This window comes from Bufo bufo, chromosome 3, assembly GCF_905171765.1.
Source record: "Bufo bufo chromosome 3, aBufBuf1.1, whole genome shotgun sequence".
Lineage (NCBI taxonomy): Eukaryota > Metazoa > Chordata > Amphibia > Anura > Bufonidae > Bufo > Bufo bufo.
This window is the reverse complement of record NC_053391.1, coordinates 454,530,527-454,547,736: the sequence shown is the minus strand read 5'-3', so window position 1 is coordinate 454,547,736 and position 17,210 is coordinate 454,530,527. Positions and strand designations below refer to the sequence as shown.

The 17,210-nt window shown below is 48.1% G+C and overlaps 1 protein-coding gene across 1 annotated transcript in view; it reads left to right on the top strand.

Annotated features, from left to right (window-relative positions):
* Positions 1–17,210, top strand: part of OCA2 (OCA2 melanosomal transmembrane protein) — a 483,235-nt gene that overhangs the window by 433,285 nt on the left and 32,740 nt on the right. The window lies entirely within an intron of this gene.

Below are 17,210 nucleotides of genomic sequence, written 5' to 3'. Positions count from 1 at the left end.
GCAACCTGCTTGTAAAAGCTGTTAGGAAGAAACCTCACAAGCCGGAAACAAGGAGCCAGACTGAATTTGCATCACGTAGTCATACCCTGAGACTCTGCAGTGTGAGGTAGGGGACAGAAGTTTTGTGTCACTGATTTACCACTTGCTGAAAGTCCGAGAGTGCAGTGTGATAAAACCTTGTCCTATCTATCTGAGCAAAGCCAGAATCATCATGGGAAATGCTGCATTAGGTCCCATTAACACAACTAAAGATGAGACAATTCGCTAAAGTTCTTAGAAATTCGATTAGTTCCGAATTAAGTAGTCATAAATCTAGTATAACCAGGCCACTCTGCCTAATGATATGCATCCCACAGTGCAGGGGGAATGTATCGCTGTGTGCATTACTGGTGATGAGCGCCATAGGCAATATTCAAATTTGTGATATTTTGCAAATTTTTGGCCGAAAATATTCGCCATAAATTCGCAAATTCGAGAATCGGCAATGTAATATATTTGCAATAAAGTCGCAATTTGAATATTCAACACTATTCGCGAATACGAATATATAGGACTATATTCTAAATATATTCGCAAATTCTCTAAGTGGCGATATTCTAAATTAAAATTAGCGATTTGAATATTCACGCTCAACGCTATGCATTACGTTCTACTGCACCCACATTCATAGTTAATCCTTTCTGTAGGTACTGAGCCATCAGTATTACTCACAGTTGTAATTTATCGTCCTCTACATCACTGTGCAGGGCACCAAGATTCATAGCTAATCACTTCTGTTAGCTGTGTAATTACGTCAGTATTGCAGGTCAATAAGTGTCAGATCTAATTTATAGCTGTGGACTAAACCATGCAGTGCCCCTAAGATTCAAGTAGTGGCCCCATGACAGAGTGAGGACTGTGGTAGCACCAGTGGCAGTAGTGGCCCCATGACAGAATGGGGATGATGGCGGCAGCAGTAGTGGCAGTAACCATGCCAATAATTGCCCCATGACAGAAAGGGGAAGTGGTGACAGCATTAGCAGTGGCAGTAACTATGAAAAAATGGCCAGATGACAGAGTGGGGGGGGGGGGGGGCAATAGTAGTGGCAAGTGAGTCTGGGTTAACATCACTGTTTGTTTTCATTCTTCTGATCAGTCAGGAGAACATAAAACAAAAACAAAGGAAAAAACAGTATTTTGAGCATCCGTAAAGCTTTTGTCAGATGGTATGGGGTTTGTCCGACAAACATATAAGTTTTAAAACTGCCTGCTGTCATTTACCCCTGGCTGTGCTGAAGTTGGTGGTGAAGGTGTTAATCTGACCGGATGAGGAGGCGGTAGAGGATAAGGAAGCGGAGAAGGAGGAGGAAGCAACAGGAGGCAAACTGAAGCGCCCTGCAATCCTCAGTGGTGGAAGGACATGCGTCAAACTCCTATCTGCCTCAGGGCCAGCCGCCACTGCATTTACCCAGTGTGCTGTTATGGAGATCTAACGTCCCTGACCGTGCTCACTGGTCGACATATTTGTAGTTAGGTGAACCTTGCCACAGATGGCGTTGCGCAATGCACACCTGATTTTGTCCCCCACTTGGTTGTGAACGGAAGGGATGGCTCTCCTGGAAAAGTAGTGGTGGCTGGGCACGATGTACTGTGGGACAGCAATCACCATAAGTCTTTTAAAACTCTCCGTCTCCACCAGACTGAATGACAGCAGTAATTTTGAAATTCTGGCATTTAGGGCCAGGGATCGTGTGTGGGTAGGGGGGTACTTCCTCTTCCGCTCCAGTGTTTGGGAGATGGAGAGCTGAATGCTTCCGTGGGACATTGTGGAGATGCTTGGTGACCCAGATGGTGGTGTTGCTGGCAAATCCTCTGATTGCGGGGTGGCAGGTGCCACTGTCACTCCAGAGGTGGATGAAGAGGCTGAGACTGCAGCAGAAGATGAAGCAGGAGGAGCCAGAAACCTTTCTTAGTTTTTAAAGTGTCTACTTCACTGCAGCTCGTGCTTTGAACTTAGATGCCTGGTCATTCAGGTTGTGCTCAGGTTGAGAACGTTTATGCCTCGCTTCAGGCTCTGATTGCACAGCGTGCAAATCACACGTGTCTTGTCAGCACATTGTCTGAAGAACTGCCAAGCCAGGGAACTCCTTGGAGCTGGCTTTGGTGTACTCGGTCCCTTGCTGCATTGGGCAGAAGCAGGCGTACTGTCAAGGGGACGGCCGCTCCGCTTTTGCACCCTGCTCCCTCTTCTGCTCTGCTGGTGGCTCTGTACGACCACCACCTCTTCCTCCGAACTACACCGGTTACTCGCATTACCTTAATTCCATGTGGGGTCGAGGACTTAATCGTCCTCCACATCATCTTCCACTCAGTCTTCACCCCTGCCCTCCTTGTCGGTCTGCACACTTTCGAAAGCAACAGCAGTTGGCACCTGTGTTTCGTCATAATCATCCGAGACGTGCTGCGGTGGTCCTCCCATGTACTCATCTTGAAACATAAGTGGTTGGGCATCGGTGCACTCAATCTCTTCCACTTCTGGGGCAGGGCTATGTGCGTGGCCCTGGGAAACCCTGCTAGCAGAGTCATCAAAAAGCAGAAGAGACTGCTGCATGACTTGGGGCTCAGACTGCTTGGCTGATTTGCAAGGGGGTGAGGTGAAAGACTGATGGACATCGGCTGCAGGTGCCAACTCTGATCTTTCAGCAGAAGACTGAGTCGGAGACAATGTGAAGGAACTGGAGGCACTGTCAGCAACCCAATCTACTATCGCCTGAACTTGTTCTGGCCTCACCATTCATTAGGCCCGACCAAATAACGCTGAAGGTTCTGTCGCTTACTCGCACCTGAGGGGGGGTTAATAAAACTTTATTTCGGGCATTTTAAAGTGTAAGTAAAATACAGTACAGTACCCTATATAGTGTACTGTACTGTATTATACAGACATCAGACTCACTGGATCTTCAAGAACCAAGTGGGTCTGGGTCAAAAAAATGTAAATAAAAGTGGAAAAAGTTAAGATTAAAAAAAAACATATCACTGAATAAAAAATAAAAAAATTAAATACACTACACATATTGGGTATCGCCGCGTCCGTAACGACCTGATCTATAAAACGATCATGTTACTTTCCCCGCACGGTGAACGCCATAAAAATAAATGAGAAAATTGAAATTTTGCCCACCTTACTTCCCAAAAAAGGTAATAAAAGTGATCAAAAAAGTCGCATGTACGCCAAAATAGTACCAATCAAACCGTCATCTCCTCCCTCAAAAATCATACCCTACCCAAGATAATCGCCCAAAAACTGAAAAAACTATGGAAACACTAAAACATGATTTTTTTTTTGTTTCAAAAATGAAATCATTGTGTAAAACTTAAATAAATTTAAAAAAAGTATACATATTAGGTATCAACGCGTCCGTATCGACCGGATCTATAAAATTATCACTTGACCTAACCCCTCAGATGACCACCGTAAAAAAATAAAAATAAAAACGGTGTAAAAAAAGCCATTTTTTGTCATCTTACTTCACAAAAAGTGTAATAGCAAGCGATCAAAAAGTCATATGCACCCCAAAATAGTGCCAATAAAACCATCATCTCATCCCGCAAAAAATGAGACCCTACTTAAAATAATCGCCCAAAAACTGAAAAAACGATGGCTCTTAGACTATGGAGACACTAAAACATTTTTTTTTGTTTTAAAAATGAAATCATTGTTTAAAACTTACATAAATAAATAAAATTGCATACATAATAGGTATCGCCACGTCCGTGACAACCTGCTCTATAAAATTACCACATGATCTAACCTGTCAGATGAATGTTGTAAATAACAAAAAAATAAGTGCCAAAAAAGTTATTTCTTGTTACCTTGCCGCACAAAAAGTGTAATATAGAGCAACCAAAAATCATATGTACCCTAAACTAGTACCAACAAAACTGCCAACCTATCCCGTAGTTTCTAAAATGGGGTCACTTTTTTGGAGTTTCTACTCTAGGGGTGCATCAGGGGGGCTTCAAATGGGACATGGTGTCTAAAAATTAGTCCAGCAAAATCTGACTTAGAAAAACCATACGGCGCACCTTTCCCTCTACGCCCCGCCGTGTGGCCGTACAGTAGTTTACGGCCACATATGGGGTGTTTCTGTAAACGGCAGAGTCAGGGCAATAAAGATACAGTCTTGTTTGGCTGTTAACCCTTGCTTTGTTAGTGGAAAAAATTGGGTTAAAATGGAAAATTAGGCAAATAAATGAAATTCTTATTTTGGGGTGTCCGTGACACGGACCCGAACATTTTCGTAAAAGTCCGGGTTCGGTGTTCGGCGCTTTCTTGGCGCTTTTTGAAAGGCTGCAAAGCAGCCAATCAACAAGCGTCATACTACTTGCCCCAAGAGGCCATCACAGCCTTGCCTACTATTGGCATGGCTGTGATTGGCCAGTGCAGCATGTGACCCAGCCTCTATATAAGCTTGGGTCACGTAGTGCTGCACGTCACTCTGCTGATACAAGTGTAGGGAGAGGTTGCAGCTGCGACGTTAGGGCGAGATTAGGCAGTGATTAACTCCTCCAAAAGACTTCATTCAGTGATCGATCTACAGCTGTGGATCATTGAACTGCTGCTATTCAATTGCTCAGTGTTTTTAGGGTGCCCAGAGCGTTTTTCAGTCACTTTTTTCTGGGGTGATCGGCGGCCATTTTGTGGCTTGCTTGTGCGCCAGCACCAGCTGCCACCAAGTACATTTAACCATCAATAGTGTGGTTGTTTTTTGCTATATCCTACATCAGGGTCAAGCTTTCATCAAGTGCATTTAACCATCAATAGTGTGGTTATTTTTTGGCCATATACTACATCAGGGGCAAGCTGACCTTGTCACCCAAGTGCATTTAACCATCAATAGTGTGGTTATTTTTTGCTATATCCTACATCAGGGTCAAGCTTTCATCAAGTGCATTTAACCATCAATAGTGTGGTTATTTTTTGGCCATATACTACATCAGGGGCAAGTTGAGCCTGTCACCCAGCGCCTAAAAAATAGGCCTCACATTTTATATTAATCCAAATCTGTCATTACTGCTTTAGCTGGTCAAGTTATTTTTAGTGACCGTCAAAGCACAGTTTTTGTTCTGGGTTGAAAAACAATTCCCAAATTTGCAATTCTCAAAATTAGTGGTTTCTGCTGTATCAAACCTACTTTAAATCTATCCCTAAAAGGGTATATTAGATTCAAGGTGCTGATAGGGTAATTCTCAAAAACTTAACACACACGCTACAGTGTAGATCCAAGTCTAATTCTGTGATTAAACGTATACCTGTCACCCAGCGCCTAAAAAATAGGCCTCACATTTATATTCATCCAAATCTGTCATTACTGGTGTGCGTGTATTAGTGTAATACGGTACCTAAATAGATAGCCAGATAGACTTAGTGTTAGGTGTCTGTAAAAAAAGGCCTGAATTTTAATTCAATACATTGGCCCAAATAATATTTTTCTTATTGTGGTGAACGGTAACAATGAGGAAAACATCTAGTAAGCGACGCGGACGCGGACATGGTCGTGGTGGTGTTAGTGGACCCTCTGGTGCTGGGGGAGGACGTGGCCGTTCTGCCACAGCCACACGTCCTAGTGAACCAACTACCTCAGGTCCCAGTAGCCAGCAGAATTTACAGTGATATTTTGTGGGGCCCAATGCCGTTCAAAGGATGGTAAGGCCTGAGCAGGTACAGGCATTAGTAAATTGGGTGGCCGACAGTGGATCCAGCACGTTCATAGGGATGAGCGAACCCGAACTGTATAGTTCGGGTTCGTACCGAATTTTGGGGTGTCCGTGACACGGACCCGAACCCGAACATTTTCGTAAAAGTTCGGGTTCGGTGTTCGGCGCTTTCTTGGCGCTTTTTGAAAGGCTGCAAAGCAGCCAATCAACAAGCGTCATACTACTTGGCCCAAGAGGCCATCACAGCCATGCCTACTATTGGCATGGCTGTGATTGGCCAGTGCACCATGTGACCCAGCCTCTATTTAAGCTGGAGTCACGTAGCGCCGCACGTCACTCTGCTATGATCAGTATAGGGAGAGGTTGCAGCTGCGACGTTAGGGCGAGATTAGGCAGATTAACTCCTCCAAAAGACTTCATTCTGTGATCGATCTGCAGCTGTGGATCATTGAAGTGCTATTATTGACTTGCTCACTTTTTTGAGGCTGCCCAGAGCGTTTTTAGATCACTTTTTTTCTGGGGTGATCGGCCATTTTGTGACTTGTGGTGCGCCAGCACGAGCTATCACCAAGTGTATTTAACCATCGATAGTGTGGTTATTTTGTGCTATATCCTACATCAGCTGCAGGCTGAGCCTGTGTCACCGAAGTGCATTTAACCATCAACAGTCTGATTATTTTTTGGCCATATACTACATCAGCTGCAGGCTGAGCCTGTGTCACCCAAGTGTATTTAACCATCGATAGTGTGGTTATTTTGTGCTATATCCTACATCAGCTGCAGGCTGAGCCTGTGTCACCCAAGTGCATTTAACCATCAACAGTCTGATTATTTTTTGGCCATATACTACATCTGGTGCAGGCTGAGCCTGTGTCACCCAAGTGCATTTAACCATCAACAGTCTGATTATTTTTTGGCCATATACTACATCTGGTGCAGGCTGAGCCTGTGTCACCCAAGTGCATTTAACCATCAACAGTGTGGTTATTTTTTGGCCATATATTACATCAGGGGCAAGTTGAGCCTGTCACCCAGCGCCTAAAAAATAGACCTGACATTTCTATTCAACCAAATCTGCACTTTTGTAGCTGGTCAAGTTATTTGTAGTGACCGTAAAAGCAGACTTTTTGTTCTGGGTTGAAAAAGCATTCCCAAATTTGCCATTCTCAAAATAACTAGTTTCTGGTATTTGAGGCCTACTTGAAATCTATCCCAAAAAGAAAATCTTACATTGAAGGTATTGATAGTGTCATTCAGAAAAACCTAAGACACACGCTAGCGTGCTGATAGAAGTGTGATTCTGTGATTAAACCTATAGTTGTCACACAGCGCAAAAAAAAACAGGTCTCACATCTCTATTCAACCAAATCTGCACTGTTGTAGCTGGTCAAGTTATTTGTATTGACCGTAAAAGCACACTTTTTTTTCTGGGTTGAAAAAGCATTCCCAAATTTGCCATTCTCAAAATTGTGGTGAACGGGAACAATGAGGAAAACATCTAATAAGGGACGCAGACGTGGACATGGTCGTGGTGGTGTTAGTGGACCCTCTGGTGCTGGGAGAGGACGTGGCCGTTCTGCCACAGCCACACGTCCTAGTGAACCAACTACCTCAGGTCCCAGTAGCCAGCAGAATTTACAGCGATATTTGGTGGGGCCCAATGCCGTTCTAAGGATGGTAAGGCCTGAGCAGGTACAGGCATTAGTCAATTGGGTGGCCGACAGTGGATCCAGCACGTTCACATCATCTCCCACCCAGTCTTTTGCAGAAAGCGCACAGATGGCGCATGAAAACCAAGCCCATCGGTCTGTCACATCACCCCCATGCATATCAGGGAAACTGTCTGAGCCTCAAGTTATGCAGCAGTCTCTTATGCTGTTTGAAGACTCTGCTGCCAGGGTTTTCCAAGGGCATCCACCTAGCCCTTCCCCAGGGGTGGAAGAGATAGAATGCACTAACGCACAACCACTTATTTTTCCTGATGATGAGGACATGGGAATACCACCTCAGCACGTCTCTGATGATGATGAAACACAGGTGCCAACTGCTGCGTCTTTCTGCAGTGTGCAGAATGAACAGGAGGTCAGGGATCAAGACTGGGTGGAAGACGATGCAGGGGACCATGAGGTCCTAGACCCCACATGGAATGAAGGTCGTGCCACTGACTTTCACAGTTCGGAGGAAGAGGCAGTGGTGAGACCGAGCCAACAGCGTAGCAAAAGAGGGAGCAGTGTGCAAAATCAGAACACCCGCCGCCAAGAGACTCCGCCTGCTACTGACCGCCGCCATCTGGGACCGAGCACCCCAAAGGCAGCTTCAAGGAGTTCCCTGGCATGGCACTTCTTCAAACAATGTGCTGACGACAAGACCCGAGTGGTTTGCACGCTGTGCCATCAGAGCCTGAAGCGAGGCATTAACGTTCTGAACCTTAGCACAACCTGCATGACCAGGCACCTGCATGCAAAGCATGAACTGCAGTGGAGTAAGCACCTTAAAAACAAGGAAGTCACTCAGGCTCCCCCTGCTACCTCTTCTGCTGCTGCCCCCTCGGCCTCTTCTGCTGCTGCCGCCGCCTCGGCCTCTTCTGCTGCTGCTGCCGCCGCCTCGGCCTCTTCCTCCGCCTCTGGAGGAACGTTGGCACCTGCCGCCCAGAAAACATGGGATGTACCACCAACACCACCACCTGCGTCACCAAGCATCTCAACCATGTCACACGGCAGCGTTCATCTCTCCATCTCACAAACATTTGAGAGAAAGCGTAAATTCCCACCTAGCCACCTTCGATCCCTGGCCCTGAATGCCAGCATTTCTAAACTACTGGCCTATGAAATGCTGTCATTTAGGCTGGTGGACACACAAAGCTTCAAACAGCTCATGTCACTTGCTGTCCCACAGTATGTTGTTCCCAGCCGCCACTACTTCTCCAAGAGAGCTGTGCCTTCCCTGCACAAACAAGTGTCCGATAAAATCAAGTGTGCACTGCGCAACGCCATCTGTAACGTGGACCAGTAAGCACGGCCAGGGACGCTATATCTCCCTAACTGCACACTGGGTAAATGTAGTGGCGGCTGGACCCCAGGCGGAGAGCTGTTTGGCGCACGTCCTTCCGCCGCCAAGGATCGCAGGGCAACATTCTTTGCCTCCTGTCTCCTCCTCCTCCTACTCAGCTTCCTCCTCCTCTTCTTCCATCTGCTCATCCAGTCAGCCACACACCTTCACCACCAACTTCAGCACAGCACTGGGTAAACGTCAGCAGGCCATTCTGAAACTCATATGTTTGGGGGACAGGCCCCACACCGCACAGGAGTTGTGGCGGGGTATAGAACAACAGACCGACGAGTGGTTGCTGCCGGTGAGCCTCAAGCCCGGCCTGGTGGTGTGCGGTAATTGGCGAAATCTCGTTGCAGCTCTGGGACTAGCCGGTTTGACGCACATCCCTTGCCTGGCGCATGTGCTGAATTTGGTGGTGCAGAAGTTCATTCGCAACTACAACGACATGTCAGAGCTGCTGCATAAAGTGCGGGCCGTCTGTTCGCGCTTCCGGCGTACACACCCTGCCGCTGCTCGCCTGTCTGCGCTACAGCGTAACTTCGGCCTTCCCGCTCACCGCCTCATATGCGACGTGCCCACCAGGTGGAACTCCACCTTGCATATGCTGGACAGACTGTGCGAGCAGCAGCAGGCCATAGTGGAGTTTCAGCTGCAGCACGCACGGGTCAGTCGCACTGTGGATCAGACCCACTTCACCACCAATGACTGGGCCTCCATGCGAGACCTGTGTGCCCTGTTGCGCTGTTTCGAGTACTCCACCAACATGGGCAGTGGCGATGACGCCGTTATCAGCGTTACAATACCACTTCTATGTCTCCTTGAGAAAACACTTAAGGCGATGATGGAGGAAGAGGGGTCATTTTTAGCACTTTCAGGCCAGTCTCTTCGAAGTGACTCAGAGGGAGGTTTTTGGCAACAGCAGAGGCCAGGTACAAATGTGGCCAGGCAGGGCCCACTACTGGAGAACGAGGAGGACGAGGATGAGGAGGAGGTGGAGGAGGATGAGGATGAAGCATGTTCACAGCGGGGTGGCACCCAAAGCAGCTCGGGCCCATCACTGGTGCGTGGCTGGGGGGAAACACAGGACGATGACTATACGCCTCCCACAGAGGACAGCTTGTCCTTACCTCTGGGCAGCCTGGCACACATGAGCGACTACATGCTGCAGTGCCTGCAGAGTTGCCCACATTTTAACGTGTGCGGACTACTGGGTTGCCACCCTGCTGGATCCCCGGTACAAAGACAATGTGCCCACCTTACTTCCTACACTGGAGCGTGATAGGAAGATGCGCGAGTACAAGCGCACGTTGGTAGACGCGCTACTGAGAGCATTCCCAAATGTCACAGGGGAACCAGTGGAAGCCCAAGGCGAAGGCAGAGGAGGAGCAAGAGGTCGCCAACGCAGCTGTGTCACGTGCAGCTCCTCTGAGGGCAGGGTTAGCATGGCAGAGATGTGGAAAAGTTTTGTCAACACGCCACAGCTAAGTGCACCACCACCTGATACGGAACGTGTTAGCAGGAGGCAACATTTCACTTGCATGATGGAACAGTACCTGTGCACACCCCTCCACGTACTGACTGATGGTTCGGCCCCATTCAACTTCTGGGTCTCCAAATTGTCCACGTGGCCAGAGCTAGCCTTTTATGCCTTGGAGGTGCTGGCCTGCCCGGCGGCCAGCGTTTTGTCTGAACGTGTATTCAGCACGGCAGGGGGCGTCATTACAGACAAACGCAGCCGCCTGTCTACAGCCAATGTGGACAAGCTGACGTTCATAAAAATGAACCAGAGATGGATCCCACAGGACCTGTCCATCCCTTGTGCAGATTAGATATTAACTACCTCCCCTTAACAATATATTATTCTACTCCAGGGCACTTCCTCATTCAATACTATTTTTAATTTCATTTTACCATTATATTGCGGGGCAACCCAAAGTTGAATGAACCTCTCCTCTGTCTGGGTGCCGGGGCCTAAATGTGTGACAGTGGCCTGTTCCAGTGGTGGGTGACGTGAAGCCTGATTCTCTGCTATGACATAAATACAGATTCTGCGCTGACATAAGGCCAGATTCTCTGTTACGGGACCTCTCTCCTCTGCCTGGGTGCCTGGGCCTAAATGTGTGACAGTGGCCTGTTCCAGTGGTGGGTGACGTGAAGCCTGATTCTCTGCTATGACATAAATACAGATTCTGCGCTGACATAAGGCCAGATTCTCTGTTACGGGACCTCTCTCCTCTGCCTGGGTCTAAATGTGTGACCGTGGCCTGTTCCAGTGGTGGGTGACGTGAAGCCTGATTCTCTGCTATGACATGAAGACAGATTCTGCGCTGACATAAGGCCAGATTCTCTGTTACGGGACCGCTCTCCTCTGTCTGGGTGCCGGGGCCTAAATGTGTGACAGTGGCCTGTTCCAGTGGTGGGTGACGTGAAGCCTGATTCTCTGCTATGACATGAAGACTGATTCTGCGCTGACATGAAGCCAGATTCTCTGCTATGGCATGAAGAGACTGATTCTCTGCTGACATGAAGCCAGATTCTCTGCTATGGGACCTCTGTCCAATTGATATTGGTTCATTTTTATTTTTTTAATTTTAATTCATTTCCCTATCCACATTTGTTTGCAGGGGATTTACCTACATGTTGCTGCCTTTTGCAGCCCTCTAGCTCTTTCCTGGGCTGTTTTACAGCCTTTTTAGTGCCCAAAAGTTCAGGTCCCCATTGACTTCAATGGGGTTCGTGTTCGGGACGAAGTTCGGAACCCGAACCCGAACATTTCCGGGAAGTTCGGCCGAACTTCTCGAACCCGAGCATCCAGGTGTTCGCTCAACTCTACGTGACGTTCACATTATCTCCCACCCAGTCTTCTGCAGAAAGCGCACAGATGGCGCATGAAAACCAAGCCCATCGGTCTGTCACATCACCCCCATGCATATCAGGGAAACTGTCTGAGCCTCAAGTTATGCAGCAGTCTCTTATGCTGTTTAAAGACTCTGATGGCAGGGTTTCCCAAGGGCATCCACCTAGCCCTTCCCCAGGGGTGGAAGAGATAGAATGCACTAACGCACAACCACTTATGTTTCCTGATGATGAGGACATGGGAATACCACCTCAGCACGTCTCTGATGATGACGAAACACAAGTGCCAACTGCTGCGTCTTTCTGCAGTGTGCAGATTGAACAGGAGGTCAGGGATCAAGACTGGGTGGAAGACGATTCAGGGGACGATGAGGTCCTAGACCCCACATGGAATGAAGGTCGTGCCACTGACTTTCACAGTTCGGAGGAAGAGGCAGTGGTGAGACCGAGCCAACAGCGTAGCAAAAGACAAAGAGGGAGCAGTGGGCAAAAGCAGAACACCCGCCGCCAAGAGACTCCGCCTGCTACTGACCGCCGCCATCTGGGACCGAGCACCCCAAAGGGAGCTTCAAGGAGTTCCCTGGCATGGCACTTCTTCAACCAATGTGCTGACAACAAGACCCGAGTGGTTTGCACGCTGTGCCATCAGAGCCTGAAGCGAGGCATTAACGTTCTGAACCTTAGCACAACCTGCATGACCAGGCACCTGCATGCAAAGCATGAACTGCAGTGGAGTAAACACCTTAAAAACAAGGAAGTCACTCAGGCTCCCCCTGCGGCCTCTTCTGCTGCTGCCGCCTCGGCCTCTTCCTCCGCCTCTGGAGGAACGTTGGCACCTGCCGCCCAGCAAACATGGGCTGTACCACCAACACCACCACCTGCGTCACCAAGCATCTCAACCATGTCACACGGCAGCGTTCATCTCTCCATCTCACAAACATTTGAGAGAAAGCGTAAATTCCCACCTATCCACCTTTGATCCCTGGCCCTGAATGCTAGCATTTCTAAACTACAAGCCTATGAAATGCTGTCATTTAGGCTGTTGGACACAGACAGCTTCAAACAGCTCATGTCGCTTGCTGTCCCACAGTATGTTGTTCCCAGCCGCCACTACTTCTCCAGGAGAGCCGTGCCTTCCCTGCACGACCAAGTATCCGATAAAATCAAGTGTGCACTGCGCAACGCCATCTGTGGCAAAGTCCACCTAACCACAGATACGTGGACCAGTAAGCACGGCCAGGGACGCTATATCTCCCTAACTGCACACTGGGTAAATGTAGTGGCGGCTGGGCCCCAGGCGGAGAGCTGTTTGGCGCACGTCCTTCCGCCGCCAAGGATCGCAGGGCAACATTCTTTGCCTCCTGTCTCCTCCTCCTCCTCCTACTCAGCTTCTTCCTCCTTCTTCCACCTGCTCATCCAGTCAGCCACACACCTTCACCACCAGCTTCAGCACAGCCCGGGGTAAACGCCAGCAGGCCGTTCTGAAACTCATATGTTTGGGGGACAGGCCCCACACCGCACAGGAGTTGTGGCGGGGTATAGAACAACAGACAGACTAGTGGTTGCTGCCGGTGAGCCTCAAGCCCGGCCTGGTGGTGTGCGATAATGGGCGAAATCTCGTTACAGCTCTGGGACTAGCCGGTTTGACGCACATCCCTTGCCTGGCGCATGTGCTGAATTTGGTGGTGCAGAAGTTCATTCACAACTACCCCGACATGTCAGAGCTGCTGCATAAAGTGCGGGCCGTCTGTTCGCGCTTCCGGCGTTCACACCCTGCCGCTGCTCGCCTGTCTGCGCTACAGCGTAACTTCGGCCTTCCCGCTCACCGCCTCATATGCGACGTGCCCACCAGGTGGAACTCCACCTTGCACATGCTGGACAGACTGTGCGAGCAGCAGCAGGCCATAGTGGAGTTTCAGCTGCAGCACGCACGGGTCAGTCGCACTGCGGATCAGCACCACTTCACCACCAATGACTGGGCCTCCATGCGAGACCTGTGTGCCCTGTTGCGCTGTTTCGAGTACTCCACCAACATGGCCAGTGGCGATGATGCCGTTATCAGCGTTACAATACCACTTCTATGTCTCCTTGAGAAAACACTTAGGGCGATGATGGAGGAGGAGGAGGAAGAGGGGTCATTTTTAGCACTTTCAGGCCAGTCTCTTCGAAGTGACTCAGAGGGAGGTTTTTTGCAACAGCAGAGGCCAGGTACAAATGTGGCCAGACAGGGCCCACTACTGGAGGAGGATGAAGCAGGTTCACAGCGGGCTGGCACCCAACGCAGCTCGGGCCCATCACTGGTGCGTGGCTGGGGGGAAACACAGGACGATGACGATACGCCTCCCACAGAGGACAGCTTGTCCTTACCTCTGTGGAGCCTGGCACCCATGAGCGACTACATGCTGCAGTGCCTGCGCAACGACAGCAGAGTTGCCCACATTTTAACGTGTGCGGAATACTGGGTTGCCACCCTGCTGGATCTACGGTACAAAGACAATGTGCCCGCCTTACTTCATGCACTGGAGCGTGATAGTAAGATGCGTGAGTACAAGCGCACGTTGGTAGACTCGCTACTGAGAGCATTCCCAAATGTCACAGGGGAACAAGTGGAAGCCCAAGGCGAAGGCAGAGGAGGAGCAAGAGGTCGCCAACGCAGCTGTGTCACGGCCAGCTCCTCTTAGGGCAGGGTTAGCATGGCAGAGATGTGGAAAAGTTTTGTCACCACGCCACAGCTAACTGATACAGAACGTGTTAGCAGGAGGCAACATTTCACTAACATGGTGGAACAGTACCTGTGCACACCCCTCCACGTACTGACTGATGGTTCGGCCACATTCAACTTCTGGGTCTCCAAATTGTCCACGTGGCCAGAGCTAGCCTTTTATGCCTTGGAGGTGCTGGCCTGCCCGGCGGCCAGCGTTTTGTCTGAACGTGTATTCAGCACGGCAGGGGGCGTCATTACAGACAAACGCAGCCGTCTGTCTACAGCCAATGTGGACAAGCTGACGTTCATAAAAATGAACCAGGCATGGATCCCACAGGACCTGTCCATCCCTTGTGCAGATTAGACATTAACTACCTCCTCTTAACAATATATTATTGTACTCCAGGGCACTTCCTCATTCAATCCAATTTTTATTTTCATTTTACCATTATATTGCGGGGCAACCCAAAGTTGAATGAACCTCTCCTCTGTCCGGGTGCCGGGGCCTAAAAATATCTGACAGTGGCCTGTTCCAGTGGTGGGTGACATGATGCCTGATTCTCTGCTATGACATGAAGACTGATTCTCTGCTGACATGAAGCCTGAATCTCTGTTATGGGACCTCTCTCCTCTGCCTGGGTGCCTGGGCCTAAATATGTGACAGTGGCCTGTTCCAGTGGTGGGTGACGTGAAGCCTGATTCTCTGCTATGACATGAAGACTGATTCTCTGCTGACATGAAGCCTGAATCTCTGTTATGGGACCTTTCTCCTCTGCCTGGTTGCCAGGGCCTAAATATGTGACAGTGGCCTGTTCCAGTGGTGGGTGACGTGAAGCCTGATTCTCTGCTATGACATGAAGCCTGAATCTCTGTTACGGGACCTCTCTCCTCTGCCTGGGTGCCTGGGCCTAAATATTTGACAATGGACTGTTCCAGTGTTGGGTGACGTAAAGCCTGATTCTCTGCTAGGACATGCAGTCTGATTCTCTGCTGACATGAATCCAGATTCTCTGTTACGGGACCTCTCTCCTCTGCCTGGGTGCCTGGGCCTAAATATCTGACAATGGACTGTTCCAGTGTTGGGTGACGTAAAGCCTGATTCTCTGCTAGGACATGCAGACTGATTCTCTGCTGACATGAAGCCAGATTCTCTGTTACGGGACCTCTCTCCTCTGCCTGGGTGCCGGGGCCTAAATATATGACAATGGACTGTTACAGTGGTGGGTGACGTGAAGCCAGATTCTCTGCTATGGCATGAAGAGACTGATTCTCTGCTGACGTGAAGCTAGATTCTCTGCTATGGGACCTCTGTCCAATTGATATTGGTTAATTTTTATTTTTTTAATTTTTATTTTAATTAATTTCCCTATCCACATTTGTTTGCAGGGGATTTACCTACATGTTGCTGCCTTTTGCAGCCCTCTAGCTCTTTCCTGGGCTGTTTTACAGCCTTTTTAGTGCCGAAAAGTTCGGGTCCCCATTGACTTCAATGGGGTTCGTGTTCGGGACGAAGTTCGGGTCGGGTTCGGATCCCGAACCGGAACATTTCCGGGAAGTTCGGCCGAACTTCTCGAACCCGAACATCCAGGTGTTCGCTCAACTCTACTTGTAACATCCCCAAAAAATAAAATATCATTCCCAAAATAATTCAAACATGAAGTAGACATATGGGGAATGTAAAGTCATCGCATTTTTTGGGGGTAGTACTATGTATTACAGAAGTAGAGAAACTGAAACTTTGAAATTTGCAAATTTTTCCAAATTTTTGGTAAATTAGCTATTTTTTTATGCAAAAATATATATATTTTTTTACTTAATTTTACTAGTGTCATGAAGTACAATATGTGACGAAAAAACAATCTCAGAATGGCCTGAATAAGTCCAAGTGTTTTAAAGTTATCAGCACTTAAAGGGACACTGGTCAGATTTGCAAAAAATGGCCAAGTCCTTAAGGTGAAATAGGGCTGAGTCCTTAAGGGGTTAAAACCTAGAATACCTAGTAGTTCCAGCTTAAATTTCACACTGACAAATGCTGAATAGGCCCCAGATGTAGGGTATTGCCAAAAAGGGGTGCTTTTTTAAACCCATAAAATTATTGCAGTCTTTCAAGCTTGTATTTAACAATGACAGATGCAGCAAACGCCGCAAAAATAGGATTTTGCCCAAAATGAGTGTGTTTTTTTTTATAACCGAATATAACAGCAGATTTAGTATTTTGCCCAAAAAGGGTGTTTTTTAAAACCCAGAAAATGCTGCTCTGCAGCCTTTCAAAAAGCGCCATTAACTTGCCGAACACTGAACCCAAATTTTACTGAATAGTTTGGGTCCGGAGTCCAAAAATCCTAATGTTCGGTACGAACCTGAACTTTACAGTTTGGGTTTGCTCAACCCAACCCTAGCCCTTCCATGTCCGGAGCTGCACACGCGCTGCACTGAAGGGATTGCCATCTGTCCACCCTTTTCCGTCTGGTGCGGGTTACCTGCTCAAAGTCGTTAATCATAAGGATCGAGGACTGTAATACTGAAGCAGACTAGTTTATTATGTAAAAGACTAATTAATTCTCTAAAATACAAATATTTTTTGCTAAAGGACAGTTTTCGCTGTGCGAAGAATCAATTTATTTGCACTGCCCACAGAGTTTTAATATCACAGACCACCTCCATTAAAACTTGACCTTTATTATACAAAACATATAAAATAAATCAGTGCCATACTGTATAATATAATGTCGGCAGGTTATGGTACTTGGGAATAGAGGTAAAATCGGATCCTTAAGTCTATCCCTACACTTTGTGCCCTGCTAGAACTAAATGACCGCACTGATAGGGATGATCCCTTGCACAGGGATGGATACCTCCATTATCAATAGAAAACTAGTAATGTTATTTAAAAAAAATAAAA